At 45.5% G+C, this 15,320-nt stretch overlaps 1 protein-coding gene across 1 annotated transcript in view; it reads right to left on the bottom strand.

Annotated features, from left to right (window-relative positions):
• LOC122945409 (carboxypeptidase O-like) overlaps nucleotides 1-15,320 on the bottom strand; it is a 236,667-nt gene that overhangs the window by 177,809 nt on the left and 43,538 nt on the right. The window lies entirely within an intron of this gene.

Raw genomic sequence — 15,320 nt, 5'->3', positions numbered from 1 at the left:
GTAGCCCTAGCCTTATGTCCAAGTCTAACCATTGCTGCAGACTCTAAATCATTACACAGAGCTGACACCAGCTACGGATGATGCTTATCTAACTCTTAGGCCCCTTGCAAACTAGAGTTCTTCCCGTTCGTCCGCAATGCAGCTCCCTGCCTGACCTCCCAGCGTTGCCGGGGGTCACATAGCATTATATTGATTTAGGATGCTATGTAACCCTTACAGTTCTGGAATGTAGTGATGGACGAACATTGTCCGGGACGATTCGCGAACGATCGTGGTCATGGCGGGCCCCATTCACTTTAATGGCAGGTGAACCTGAAAAACCTTCAGGTCATATTTGCAGCCAGCAAACACTTACTAGAAGTACAGTCTCACAACATGGACAGTGATATACCAGAGGGGGATCAGGGGCCATTTTTATGCATCTTAAAAGGAAACTTTCAAAAATGCCCTGCTGGGCCATAGAATTTTTTTTATTTTAGGCCACGGGAGAACGGGCCTCAAAAATTAGGCATTCACCTGACAGAAAATAACTTGTGATTATGTGGCTGGAGGTACATTAGTCGGTCACTGGATAAAAGTAGAACTGTAGGCCACTGGAGTAGAGGCCCTAAAAATTAGGCATTCACCTGACACAAAAGAACTTGTGATTCTGTTGCTGGAGGTACAATTAGGTGGTCACTGGATACAAATTTTACTGTATGCTACTGGAGTACTGGCCCCAAAAATTTGGCATTCACCGGACAGAAAAGAACTTTGGCTAATGTGACTGGAGGTACATTAGGCGTTTTACTCAATACAAATGTTACTTTAGGCCACTGGAGTAGAGTCCCCAAAACGTTGCCATTCACGTGACAAAAAAGAACTTGTGATTCTGTGGCTGGAGGTACATTATGGTACATTATCACTGGATAAAATCTTTACTGTAGGCTACTGGAGTACAGGCCCCCAAAATTTGTCATTCACCAAAGAGAAAATAACTTTGGCTAATCTGGCTGGAGGTACATTAGGCATTCACTGGTTAAAAATGTTACTGTCACGAGGGTGTCAAGAGCCACGCCTGACTCCGTTGTACCCGGGGTCAGGAGGTCGCAGCGGTTGGCTGCGCGCTCTATGTAAGATAGGGATGTTTCCTTATTGTAGCTTTCTGGGTTTGCTTTGCGAACCCTTTTGGTTCACTCAGGGATCCGTAGCTCCTTCTCTCAGCTGTTCCTTGTCCAGCACTCCCAATCCTCCTTATATTCCCCTCTCACACTTCTCTGGTTGCCAGATATAGAGCATCCTGCCTGGACATCTATTCTGACCCACTGGAGCTGTGTTGCTGTGTTCTCTGGTAGTTGATCCAGAACGCTACCCTCCGGATTCCTTGTTGGACCTTTGTGGACAGTTGTTGTCGTCCACCTGGGTGTTTGTCTGTCCTCTCCCTGGTGTTTCCCTCTTAGTGTCAGTGGTGAGGACTAGCGATCCCACCGGCCCGTTCATTATCTAGGGTTCATTTCAGGGAAAGCCAGGGTTTAGGCACGTGATCGCCGCACGGGTGAGGAACCCGTCTAGGGACGTCAGGGCAGTCAGGTGCCAGCCGCAAGGAGAGTTAGGGGTCACCACCTTTCCCTCTCCCTTGGGCAGGACTTTCCCTTTTTCCTCCCTGTGCGTGTTGCCGGTCATTACAGTTACTGTGGCCACTGGAGTACTGGCCCAAAAAATTTAGCATTCACCGGATAGAAAAGAACTTTGGCTGATGTGGCTGGAGGTATATTAGGCGTTCAATGGATACAAATTTTACTGTAGGCCACTGGAGTACAGGCCCCAAAAATTAGGAATTCACCTAACACAAAATAACTTGTGATCCTGTGGCTGGAGGTACAGTACAGACCAAAAGTTTGGACACACCTTCTCATTCAAAGAGTTTTCTTTATTTTCATGACTATGAAATTTGTAGATTCACACTGAAGGCATCAAAACTATGAATTAACACATGGAATTATATACATAACACAAAAGTGTGAAACAACTGAAAATATGTCATATTCTAGGTTCTTCAAAGTAGCCACCTTTTGCTTCGATTACTGCTTTGCACACTCTTGGCATTCTCTTGATGAGCTTCAAGAGGTAGTCACCTGAAATGGTTTTCACTTCACAGGTGTGCCCTGTCAGGTTTAATAATTGGGATTTCTTGCCTTTTAAATGTGGTTGGTATCATCAGTTGTGTTGTGGAGTAGTCAGGTGGATACACAGCTGATAGTCCTACTGAATAGACTGTTAGAATTTGTATTATGGCAAGAAAAAAGCAGCTCAGTAAAGAAAAACAAGTGGCCATCATTACTTTAAAAAATGATAGTCAGTCCGAAAAATTGGGAAAACTTTGAAAGTGTCCCCAAGTGCAGTCACAAAAACCATCAAGCGCTACAAAGAAACTGGCTCACATGCGGACCGCCCCAGGAAAGGAAGACCAAGAGTCACCTCTGCTGCGGAGAATAAGTTCATCCGAGTCACCAGCCTCAGAAATCGCAGGTTAACAGCAGCTCAGATTAGAGACCAGGTCAATGCCACACAGAGTCCTAGCAGCAGACACATCTCTAGAACAACTGTTAAGAGGAGACTGTGTGAATCAGGCCTTCATGGTAGAATATCTGCTAGTAAACCACTGCTAGGGACAGGCAACAAGCGGAAGAGACTTGTTTGGGCTAAAGAACACAAGGATTGGACATTAGACCAGTGGAAATCTGTGCTTTGGTCTGATGAGACCAAATTTGAGATCTTTGGTTCCAACCACCGTGTCTTCGTGCGACGCAGAAAAGGTGAACGGATGGACTCTACATGCCTGGTTCCCACCGTGAAGCATGAAGGAGGAGGTGTGATGGTGTGGGGGTGCTTTTCTGGTGACACTGTTGGGGATTTATTCAAAATTGAAGGCATACTGAACCAGCATGGCTACCACAGCATCTTGCAGCGGCATGCTATTCCATCCGGTTTGCGTTTAGTTGGACCATCATTTACCCCAAACACACCTCCAGGCTGTGTAAGGGCTATTTGACCATGAAGGAGAGTGATGGGGTGCTGTGCCAGATGACCTGGCCCCCACAGTCACCGGACCTGAACCCAATCAAGATGGTCTGGGGTGAGCTGGACCGCAGAGTGAAGGCAAAAGGGCCAACAAGTGCTAAGCATCTCTGGGAACTCCTTCAAGGCTGTTGGAAGATCATTTCAGGTGACTACCTCTTGAAGCTCATCAAGAGAATGCCAAGAGTGTGCAAAGCAGTAATCAAAGCAAACGGTGGCTACTTTGAAGAACCTAGAATATGACATATTTTCAGTTGTTTCACACTTTTTTGTTATGTATATAATTTCACATGTGTTAATTCATAGTTTTGATGCCTTCAGTGTGAATCTACAATTTTCATAGTCTATAAAATAAAGAAAACTCTTTGAATGAGAAGGTGTCCAAACTTTTGGTCTGTACTGTACATTAGGCAGTCACTGAATACAAATTGAACTGTAGGCCACTGGAGAAGAGGCCCCAAAAATAAGGCATTCAACTGACAGAAAAGGGCTTTTATGTCGCTGTATATACATAAGACAAGGACCATTCTTTGTTCTGGGTGGTGGTGGATATGTTTGGGCTGTCATGTGGAAATTCAATTAAACATGGTCGTCACAGGTGTTGAATTCCTCAGAAATCCATGCCTCATCTATTTTTAGAAATGTGAGGTAGTCCACACTGTATTGAGCTAGGCGAGTGCGCTTATCGGTCACGATCCCCCCTGCTGCTCTGAACGTCCTTTCGGACAGGACACTCGACGAGGGGCAAATTTTGCAAGCTCTGGCCACAGGTCAAACCTGCACACCCAGTAGTCCAGGGGTTCCTCGCTTCTCAGAGTATCCACATCAGCCGTTAACCCAATGTAGTAGGACACCTGTCAGTATAGAGGTTCCCTGTGGCTGGATCCGGAGGGTGGCTGTCCATGAGTTTGCTGCAAGAATGATCTCATATCTGTAGTGACCAACACATCTTCAAACAGCCCTCTTCTTGCAGGGGCGGTAGGATTGGTACCCACACCTGTTTCGCTGTGGGTGGAAATTCCTCTGCCAGCGCCTGCAACAGCAGAATGCAGCATCTCTTGCAGCAAGGCTTTAAAATACTGCATTCGTAACATGTCTGCTATTTTGTGTTTGTACCGGAGGTCTAAGTACGTTGCCATCCATTACTAGTCCTTGCCCTTTATGCTTTTTATACAGGGGTCCCTTTGCAGACACTGGAGTATGAAGGCCCCCATTTGCACTAAATTTGAAGTGGTGGAGTGCCCTGGCTCCTGCTCACTGCCCAGGAGAATGTCGTTCTCAGTCTCCTCCCCCCAGCCACGGACTACACCATGGATCCCCGAAAAGTTTGAAGTCCCCCTCTTGCTCCTCCTCCCCCCAGCCACCATCCTCCTCTGACTCCTCTTCAGACTCCTGCTGACTTGTCTCAGATGGAGTAGCCCCCCCTTGGGAATTTATTCAGCATTGCGAATTCCTCATCTTACAGCTCCTGCTCCTCAACGCCTTGATAAATGACATGATGCAATGCATGCTCCAGAAAGAAGGCTTAAGGTATGATGTCATTGATGGCGCCCTGGCTGCGACTGACCAGTTTGGTGATCTCATCAAACGGCTGCGGAAGTCTGCATGCGTCGTGCATGAGCAGCCACTGGCGCAGTGAAAAGAAACCAAGCTCCCCAGAACCTGTCCTGCTGCAGAGTTCGTACAGGTAGTCATTAATAAAGTTGAGCGGACACCTTGATGTTCGGGTTGGACAGGTTCAGCCGAACTTCACAAAAAAGTCAATGGGGACCCGAACTTTTTAACACTAAAATAGCTATAAAAATGTAATGGAAAGGTCTAGAGGGCTGCAAATGACATCAAAATGTGGTTAAGAGCATGGCAAGTGCTCTGCAAACAAATGTGGATAAGGAAATGACTTTAAATTACATCAAATACCTAAAATAAATAAATAATAATCTTGATCTAGAAGGACGAGATCCATATGGAGTAGGAGGTTGAGGAGGCAGTGGATGTGGTGGTGTAGGTGGAAGCGGCGGTGGAGGAGGAAGAGGTAGCCAACACTGGTTTTTGGTTTTAATTTATTTAATGTATTTTTTTGTTTAAATTAGGGTACATCCCAAAACATCAGGAAATATAACCTGTGATAATAACCCCCTCCAGTCATGCTAAACACACGGTCAGACAACACACTGGCTACAGGGCAGGCCAGCACCTCCAAGGCTTAAAGGGTAAGCTCAGGCCATGTGCCCTATTTGGAGACCACAGAGTTGCAGGGGGCAGACCCATCAGTCAGTTCGTGTAGGCGTGTGGAAACAAACTGCCCCACCATGTTGCACGTCCCCGTGATGTTCACGATTCAATTGGATATCTGCTCTATCAACTTTCGATGTTCTTTTCTGCGCCTACCATGTTGATCATGGTTAGCTGTGAATCAGGGTTCCACGCTGGAGAGGGAGTGTGAGAATGAGAGACCACATCCAAGGGAGATCAATGGATGAAATGTAATTGTGATTGAAAATGTGGGAGAAGCTATAAACGGAAGAATTGAAGGAAAGGAGGGGGCGCGCAGCAATTACCCACTCCCGACTCAGGGAGGTAGTGACGATAAATAACAAAACAGACAAATAGATAGAATAGACGGCTCTACCACTTCGGTAAATGTTATTGGTGCAAACTGCTTGATCTGACTCACCCAGTCAGGAGCATATAATCACAGAAAGAAAGGGTAAGCGTCCCGCACCCAGGCACAGAGCTCCGCTTCCCTCCACAGCTTGAATTGCAACTATACACACATGCCTACTCCGTTATGTGAAATACATTGAAATGTACTGAAATAGCGCAATACTTACCCTGGATTAGGCAGTATCATTCTCTGTTGATGAACTAACTATATCTCTACAAAAGACTATTACATCATTCAGGATACCCTCATCAACTGTATTTATTTTAATAATCTTATCCTTTAAACAGCGGCCACTGTTATATGGAAAACAGTACTTGAAAGACTTTACAGACTCATTTTTTATTCCAGTCTTTTTATTCCAGATTTTTACCTGACTTTTTTATTCTTTATATATAAATTTTTCATGATACATAACCTTGTTTTTAGGGCACCCACTACAGAGTGGTGAATACCCACTTATATACTACTCCTATAACTACATATATTTAAACACTAATTACCCATCATACAACTATGAATTCATTAATAAATATCTATTAGAACCCAAATAGAGTGTGCCTGCTTACCCTTTCTTTCTGAAATAACAATACAGGACTCTTAAGATGCCTTGTTATTGGAATGATTAATAAAAAAAATTATAGGGAATGTCACTGGGGTATTTAGGATTTGCATTTAGGATAACGTTAGACAGGAGAGGCCCTGCTGCTTCTTTGTTGACTCTAGATAACTTCTGCCTGATCGCACGTCCCTGTGACATCCACGATCTATTTGGATATCTTTTCTATCAACTTTCGATGTTCTACTAGGTAGAGCAAGGGTCTATCACAGTCAAGAATTGTTGAATGTCATCCGAACGTGTAACAGAAAAATTTGTGAAATTTAATAAGCTGTCAACTAGGTAGAGCAGGGGTATATCACAGCCAAAAACTGGTGAATTTGATCCGAAAATGCAACAGACAAATTAGCTCTTTTTAAAAAAAAAATTTTTTAACCTGTCTACTAGGTATAGCAGTGGTATATCAAACCCAAAAATTGGTGAATTTCAACCGAAAATGTAACAGACAAATTAGTGATTTTTTTTTTTTACCTGTCTACTAGGTAGAGAAGGGCTATATCACACAAAAATTGGTGAATTTCACCCGAAAATGGAACAGACAAATTAGTGAAATTACATAAAATAAAATACTTACAAAAAAATATTTGATTTATGAGGTGGAGGTCCATATGGATTAGAAGTTTGAGGAGGCGGTGGACATAGCGGTGTAGGTGGAAGCGGCGGTGGAGGAGGACGAGAAAGCCAACACTGGTTTTAAGTTTTAATATTTTTTTTTTATTAGTGTACACTCCAAAAGAGTGTGAAATATCCAAAATATAAGAATAAGCAATTGCGCTGCAGTATAAAAATGGCTGGTTAAGGCCGGTATACATGTCTATTCTGCACAAGGTACGGACAAGTCCTGTGGGATCCATGCCTGGTTGATTTTAATTAACGTGAGCTTGTCCACATTGGCTGTGGACAGGCAGCTGCGCTTGTCTGTGATAACGCCCCCTGCCGTGCTAAACACACGTTCAGACAATATACTGGCTGCAGGACAGGCCAGGACCTCCAAGGCGCAAAGTGCAAGCTCAGGCCATGTGCCCAATTTGGAGACCCAGAAGTTGGAGTGGGCAGACCCGTCATACAGAACGTGTAGGCGTGTGCACACATATTGCTTCACCATGTTGCTGAAATGCTGCCTCTTGCTAAGACATTCCATATCAGCTGGTGGTGCTGGTTGTTGTGGTGTGCTGACAAAGCTTTTCCACATTTCGGCCATGCTAACCCTGCTTTCTGAGGTGCTGGCGGTGCCCCAGCTGCATTGTGCCCCCACTGTCAGGTGGGAATTCCACCAGCAGCGCGTCTACCAGCGTACGCTTGTACTCGCGCATCTTACGATCACGTTTCAGTAAGGGAATTAAGGATGGTACGTTGTTCTAGTAATGAGGATCCAGCAGCATGGCCACCCAGTAATCAGCACAAGTTAGAATGTGGGCAACTTGGCGGTCGTTGCGGAGACACTGCAGCATGTAATCACTCATGTGTGCCAGGCTGCCCAGAGGCAACGAAAAGCTGTCCTCTGTGGGAGGTGTATCCTCTGTGTCCTCTGCATCCCCCCAGTGATGGCCAAGAGCTGGTCTGGGTACCACCCTGCTGTGAACATGGTTCCTCCTCCATCATCTAATCCTTCACCTCGTCATCCTCCAGAACTGTGCGCTGCCTGGACAATAGTGTACCACCCTCGGAGGCACTTGTGAATGACTGGCTGGAAACCCTATGAAATTATCCCTCTTCCTCCTCCTGTGCCACATCTTCTTCCATCATCGCCAGCAGCGTTTTTTCAAGGAGGCATAGAATTAGGATAGTAAAGCTGAGAGCGGCACTGTACATGTTGGTGGAATACTCAAAACAGCGCAACAAGGAACACAGGTCTCACATGTAGGCCCAGTCATTGGTTGTGAAGTGGTGCTGTTCCGCAGAGCGACTCACCCGTTCGTGCTGCAGCTGAAACTCAACTATCGCCTGCTGCTGCTGCTCGCACAGTCTGGCCAGCATGTGCAAGATGGAGTTCCACCTTGTGGGCACGTCGCATATGAGGCGGTGAGCGGGAAGGCTGACGTTGCACTGCAGCTCTGACAGGCGAGCAGCAGCAGGGTGAGAACGCCGAAAGCGCGCATGTACAGCCTGCACTTTATGCAGCAGCTCTGACATCTCGGGGTAATTTTTAAGGAATCTCTGCACCACCCATTATCGCACACCACCAGGCCGGGCTTGAGGCTCACTGGCACCACCACTCATCGGTCTGTTATTCATGGCCCATTCGCAGATCCTGCACAATGTGGGGTTTGTCCCCCAAACAGACACATTTTAAAACTGCCTGCTTTTGTTCACCCCTGGCTGTGCTGAAGTTGCTGGTGAAGGTGTTAAGATGACCGGATGAGGAGCCTGGTAGATGATGAGGAAGCAGAGTAGGAGGAGTAAGCAACAGGAGGTAAAATCCTTGGTGGTGGAAGGACATGCGCCAAACTGCTATCCGCCTCAGGCCCAGCCGCCACTGCATTTACCCAGTGTGCTGTTATAGAGATATAACGTCCCTGACCGTGCTTACTGGTCCACGTATCTGTAGTGAGGTGCACCTTGCCACAGATGGCGTTGCGCAGTGCACACCTGATTTTGTCCCCTACTTGGTTGTGCAGGTGCAGTACTCAGCCCCGAAGGGTGAGGCGAATGGTTAGGTCACAGGGGTAGTTACTAACCGAGGGTGGTTATAGTACTCAGTCTTTTATATACCCTGGGCAGACGTACAGCAGTGATGGAGAGGCTGGCACAGGGGTCCTCTGGGGCACTCTCTGCGTATAGGGACCAGGCTTGATGGTAGGTGAGGTGCCCTGGATGTTGCATTATTTTTTTTATGTGCCGGTGGCAAGATCCCTTTAAATTTGTGACGCCAGTGCCGGTAACAGTCCACACTGATTAATGGTAGGAATAATTGAGGAACACGATGTTGTGGTGAACCAAATCTTCTGTTTACTGGAACAGTTAACTATATAAAGTCTTTGGTCAAAGTTCCATATGTGAGAGGTAGTAACATGCAGGCTTTACATCAATTGGCTGGCTCAATGTTCTTGCAAGATACTCAGAGGGTTAAACACTTACAGATCAGGCTGCACTTTCCTCAGAATCCTGTCTGTCTTTATCCCAAGGCCCGTATGCCCTATTGCTGGCTTTATCCTTGGTTAGGGAAAACTTCCTCAGGTATATGTCTCCTTGCTTTAAATAGATCCTTCTGCCCTTCAGCTCTCTGGTTCAGCTGGAATCACTTTTGCTCTGCACTGTACTTTGTTGGAACTTAGTTTCTCTCAGGAGGTAAACCCTTCTCCTGGTGGCAACTTCTGAGCTTCTTTACTCAGGACCCTCAGGCAGGCTAGACTGCACTGACTAGCCTCCTGGAATATACTGCACTCCCTCTCTCCTGTCTGGGCCTAACTATATATACTAGGGGTTCCTAGCTCACTCTATTGTCTAGGAGGAGGAACTACCCCTAACAGGCCTGATACAGGAGATAACAGGGAAAACGCATACAAACATCATATAAAATACAATGACCAATAACGTGGCCATATTGACCCTTGTGTAGTGCCCACATTTACCTAGTGGGACACTACACAGGGAAGGGATGGCACACCTGGAAAAGTAGTGGCGGCTGTGCACTACATACTGTGGGACAGCCACCGCCTTAAGGCCTCTAAAACTCTCTGTCTCCACCAGACGGAATGACAACATTTCAAAGGCCAGTAATTTTGAAATGCTGGCATTCAGGGCAAGGGATCGTGGATGGTTAGGGGAGTACTTCCTCTTCCGCTCCAGTGTTTGGGAGATGGAGAGCTGAACGCTTCCGTGGGACATTGTGGAGATGCTTAGTGACCTAGGTGGTGGTGTTGCTGGCAGATCCTCTGTTTGCAGGGTGGCAGGTGGCACTGTCACTCTAGAGGTGGATGAAGAGGCCGAGACTGCAGCAAAAGAGGAAGCAGGAGGAGCCAGAGACCTTTCTTTGTTTTTGAGGTGACTACTCCACTGCAGCTCGTGCTTTGCACTTAGATGCCTGGTCATGCAGGTTGTGCTCAGGTTGAGAACGTTTATGCCTCGCTTCAGACTCTGATTTCACAGCATGCAAACCCCTTGTGTCTTGTCAGCCCACGCTATAGCTACTAGAGAGGGGTCGTTGATCCAGGAAGTTATTCTGATTGCCTGATTGGATTCGGGAAGGAAATTTTTATTCCCCTAAAGAGAGGAAAATTGGCTTTTGCCTCAGTTTTATATATTTTTTGCCTTCCTCTGGATCAACTTGCAGAATGACATGCCGAACTTGATGGACAAATGTCATTTTTCGGCCTTATCTACTATGTTACTATGTTACATTGTCTGAAGAACTGCCACGCCAGGGAACTCCTTGGAGCTGGCTTTGGTGTGCTCGGTCCCTTGCTGCGGTGGGCAGTAGCAGGCGTACTGTCTAGGGGATGACTGCTCCGCTTTTGCACCCTGCTCACTCCTCTGCTGTGCTGGTGGCTCTGTGCGACCACCGCCTCTTCCTCCGAACTACACAGGTCACTCACATGACCTTGATTCCATGTAGGGTCTAGGACCTCATCGTCCTCCACATCATCTTCCACCCAGTTTTCACACCTGCCCTCCTTGTCGGTCTGCACACTTTTGAAAGCCACAGCAGTTGGCCCCTTTTGTTTCGTGCTGCGATGGTACCCCCATGTAATCATCTTGAAACATAAGTGGTTGGGCATTGGTGCACTCAATCTCTTCCACTTCTGGGGCAGGGCTAGGTGGATGGCCCTGGGAAACCCTGCTATCAGTCATCAAAAAGCAGAAGAGACTGCTGGATGACTTGGGGCTCAGACTGCTTGGCTGATTTGCAAGGGGGTGAGGTGAAAGACTGTTGGACATCGACTGCAGGTGCAAACTCTGATCTTTTAGCAGGATACTGGGTGGGAGACAATGTAAAGGAACTGGAGGCACTGTCAGCAACCCAATCTACTATCGCCTGTACTTGTTCTGGCCTCACCATTCGTAGAGCCACATTAGGCCCGACCAAATACCGCTGAAGGTTCTGTCGCCTACTCTTACCTGAGGAAGGTGTTTCACTTGTGCATGTAGCTGGCACAGATCGACCACATCCTCTACCTGCAACAGGAGCCCCACCAGCAGCACCACAACCGGGGCCAAGTCCCTTATTTGACGCTCTCCTCATATTTCTCAAATTTAGGATCTTGCCCAAAATGGGTGTTTTTTAATAACAGAATAGAACAACATTATCTAACGTGTGTATTTCACAATGACAGATGCAGCAAAGGCTGAATAATAAACTTTTTTCCCTCAAACGGGTGTTTGTTTAATAACTGAATATGACAACAGTATATAACCCTTGAATTTTACACGTACTGATGGTGCAAGGCCAGAAAAATTGTGTACTTTGCCAAAAAAAGGGTGTTTTATTAATAGAAGAATGTAACCCCAGTATACAAAGGGTATATCTCACACGCCATAACCCGCACTGGCCGCAATAAAAGATTTGTTCCCAAAATGGCTGTATTTCAAATAACTGAATAGAAAGACAGTATGTAAAGGCGGTATCTCACTGTGACATATGCCGTAAATGCTCCAAAATAAACTAAGATTCTTGCCCTAAATAGGTGTTTTTTTTAATAGCAGAATAGAACAACAGTATCTAAAGGGGGTATCTCACACTGACAGATGCAGACAAGGCCGCAAATTAAGATTTTTGCCCAAAATTTGTGTTTAGTTAATACCAGAATAGCACAGCAGTATGTAAAAGGTGTATCTCACAATGACAGATACAGCAAAGGCTGAAAAATAAACTTTTTTCCCCGTTTGTTAAATAACTGAATATGACAGCAGTATATAACCCTTGAAACCCTTGCAAAGGCTGCAAAATTAAATTTTTTTGCTCTAAATGGGTGTTTTTAAAATGAAGAATAGAACAACAGTATCTAAAGGGTGTATCTTATACCTACAAATGCAGAAAAGGCTGCAAATTAAGATTTTTGCCATAAATGGTTGTTTTTTTAATAGCAAAATAGAACAACAGTATCTAAAAGGTGTATCTCACAATGACATATGCAGCAAAGGCTGCAAAATTAAGATTTGTGCCCAAAATGTGTGTTTTTGTAATACCAGAATAGCACAGCAGTATCTAAAGCGTGTATCTGACACTGACAGAAGCAGCCAAGGCCGCAAATTAAGTATTTTGCCCAAAAAGTCTTTTTTTAAAACCCAGAAAATTATAGCTGTATTTCTAGCTTAATTTGCACACTGACTAATGCGGCAGAGGTCCCAGATGGAGGGTATTGCCAAAAATTTGTGTTTTTTCAAAGCCAGAAAATTATTGAAGTATTTCAAGCTTGTTTTTAACATTCTCAGATGCAGCAAAGGCTGAAATATTAAGTACTTTGCCCAAAATATATTTTTTTTAAATAACAGAATATGACAGTAGTGCATAATGCTTGAATTTCACACTGACAGATGCAGCAAGGGCTGGAAAATTGAGCATTTTGCCCAAAAAGGGTGTTTTTTAAAACCCAGAAAATTATAGCTGTATTTCTAGCTTAAAGGGAACCTGTCATCTGGATTTTGTGCATAGAGCTGAGGACATGAGTTACTAGATGGCAGCTAGCACATCCGCAATACCCAGTTCCCATAGCTCTGTGTGCTTTTATTGTGTAAAAAAACATATTTGATACATACGCAAATTAACCTGAGATGAGTCCTGTTCCTGAGATGAGTCAGGGACAGGACTCATCTCAGGTTAATTTGCATATGTATCAAATCGTGTTTTTTTTACACAATAAAAGCACACAGAGCTATGGGGACTGGGTATTGCGGATGTGCTAGCTGCCATCTAGTAACTCATGTCCTCAGCTCTATACACAAAATCCAGGTGACAGGTTCCCTTTAAATTGCACACTGACTAATGGGACAGAGGCCCAAGATGAAGGTTATTGCCAAAAATTGGTGTTTTTTAAACCCAGATTATTATTGCAGTATTCCAAGCTTGGATTTGAATGTCACAAAAGCAAATATGCAGTGCTGGTGCACTGAGCTTGCTTAAAATGTCCGCCGCTGCCCGCCTAACTAAGAGATGGAAAAACTGCACCCACACAACAGAATCTATGTAGATCGCTGAGTACAATTGCAGTTCTGATAAAAGTTTCTTTCCTATTCTCTCCCTCACAGCATCAGCATCCTCTCACTACACTACTAAGAGCCGAATGACGTGCAGCACTACGTGACTCCAGCTTATATAAAGGCTGGGTCACATGCTGCACTGGCCAATCACAGCCTTGCCATTAGTAGACATGGCTGTGATGGCTTCTAAGGGCACACAGTTAAACACTTGTTGATTGGCTGCTCTTCAGCCTTTTAAAAGTGCCATAAACTTGACGAACCCTGAACCCAAACTTTTACTAAAATGTTTGGGTTCGGGGTCCAAAAATCCTAACGTTCGGTACGAACCCGAACTTTACAGTTTGGGTTCGCTCAAACCTAGTCATTAACGGCACGTTGCTGCTGGAGCAGCCTATCAAGCATATACAAGGTGGAGTTCCAGCGCGTCGGGCTGTCACAAAACAGACATCTGACGGGCAAGTGGTGTCGCCGCTGAACATCAGCAAGGCGAGCCATGGCTGTGTAAGATCTACTAAAATGGCCTGAGATTTTCCTGGGCTGCCGCAAGACATCCTGGACCCCTGGGGATTTGGCAACAAATCTCTGTATGACTAAGTTCAGGACGTGTGCCATGCACTGTTTCAGTGTGCTCAGAAGATTGGCACCCTTTTCGCACATCACTTTACCAACTGTCAAATTGAGCGGGGTTAGCCACTGATCGGCCTGTGACCGGAGAGCTGAAAGCAGTGCAGGACCGGTGTGGCTCTTGGCTTCCAGGCACAACATCCGCAGCACAGCATGGCAATGTCTCACCTGGGATGTTAAATAGGTTCTGGGGAGCTTGTGGGGCGCAGCGGAAGAGGCTAAAGCAGTGGAAAAGGAGGAGTCAGCCAAGGAGGAGATGGAGGATGGAGTAGGAGGAGAAGAAGAGGCAGTCCTGCATGCAATCCGTGGCGGTAACACCAAATCCACACGGGAGCCACAGGTTACATGCTTGATGGCTGTCAGAAGATTCGCCCAGTGGACAGTAAAAGTTATTTACCTTCCCTGCCCGTGTTTGCTAGACCACATGTCTGTGGTCAGATGTAACTTGGCACTGACACTGTGTGCCAGAGATATATTCACTTGCTGCTGAATGTGGCCATATAGCTCTTGAATGTCCTTCTGGCAGAAATATTTCCTTCCAGGGACCTTCCATTGCGGTGCCAAGGCCTCCGAGTCCACCAGTTTATATGATATTTATTAACTCAATGATCACGTACCAAAATATCCAAAATATCAAAGTTTATTATTATAACATTAAAACATGCATACATATATACAGACATTTGGAAACAAAATAAAGTGCCAAAAAGCAACAGCTCGCATATATCCTGAGACACCACAATATGATATTAATCATGGACTAACATCTGAAATACATAATAATCTGGGCATATATCTATATCCTCTCAGACTGTCCTTGCAACCAAATGTGGTGCATGTCATGTGGTAACATGCAACCAGGCCAGGAGTCACATACAACAATACATACTATCCTATACCAATCCAAGTACGTGAAAAGAAAATAAGCCGGTTCATACTCATCAATGTTAACATGTATCTGGACACATATCCAAAGAATGTTGTTGCATGATCTTATCTTCTTACCTGGTTACCCTAGAGTGTGTCAGTCAGGATTCGCGATCGCTAGCTGGCGTGCCCCTCTAAGCGCGTTTCGCGTTAGCTTCTTCAGGAGGAGAAGAAGCTAACTCCTCCTGAAGAAGCTAACGCGAAATGTGCATAGAGGGGCACGCCAGCTAGTGATCGCGAATCCTGACTGACACACTCCTGGGTAACCAGGTAAGAGAGGATAAGAACATGCAA

This window comes from Bufo gargarizans, chromosome 8 (genome assembly GCF_014858855.1).
Source record: "Bufo gargarizans isolate SCDJY-AF-19 chromosome 8, ASM1485885v1, whole genome shotgun sequence".
NCBI classification, from domain to species: Eukaryota; Metazoa; Chordata; class Amphibia; order Anura; family Bufonidae; genus Bufo; species Bufo gargarizans.
Note: the sequence above shows the minus strand (reverse complement) of the source record. Positions and strands in the feature narration are given on the sequence as shown.